Genomic DNA, 425 nt, shown 5'->3' with positions numbered 1-425 from the left:
TGGCCCGTACGGGGATCGAACCCGCGACCTTGGCGTTATTAGCACCACGCTCTAACCAGCTGAGCTAACCGGCCACCTGAAGCATTTCCTCTAGTATCTGCTTTTCAGATTCAACTGGCAGTGAGTGGCGGATTCAGCATTATTCCTTGCTGATTGATTGTGCACAGTCTGGAACACTCCTATTTGTCCAGTTGAAACTTCAGATTACCAGCGAGCTGTGAGTGTATGTTTCTCCCAGAGCTGCTGAATGATCCGACCCTCACAAAGCTGTTCCCCAACAGATACCTTCTCCTTCTTGTCAATGATGAAAATAATCTGTCCAAAGCAAACCTTCAGCTGCAAAATCTCCCGTCATCAATAGGCTGATATCTATGCAATCTCCTTTCTATTTATTTCTTGGGATGATGGGCATGTCGCGCATGACC

General features: G+C 47.3%; 1 non-coding gene across 1 annotated transcript; it reads right to left on the bottom strand.

Annotated features, from left to right (window-relative positions):
* trnai-aau lies at positions 1-74 on the bottom strand. Its single transcript has one exon. It is a non-coding gene; the product is annotated as a tRNA-Ile (tRNA).
* Positions 75-425: the final 351 nt, after the last annotated feature.

The sequence above is a fragment of the Carcharodon carcharias genome (assembly GCF_017639515.1).
Source record: "Carcharodon carcharias isolate sCarCar2 chromosome 24 unlocalized genomic scaffold, sCarCar2.pri SUPER_24_unloc_2, whole genome shotgun sequence".
NCBI lineage: Eukaryota > Metazoa > Chordata > Chondrichthyes > Lamniformes > Lamnidae > Carcharodon > Carcharodon carcharias.
The sequence above is the reverse complement of the archived record's forward strand: the minus strand, read 5'-3'. Positions and strand labels throughout refer to the sequence as shown.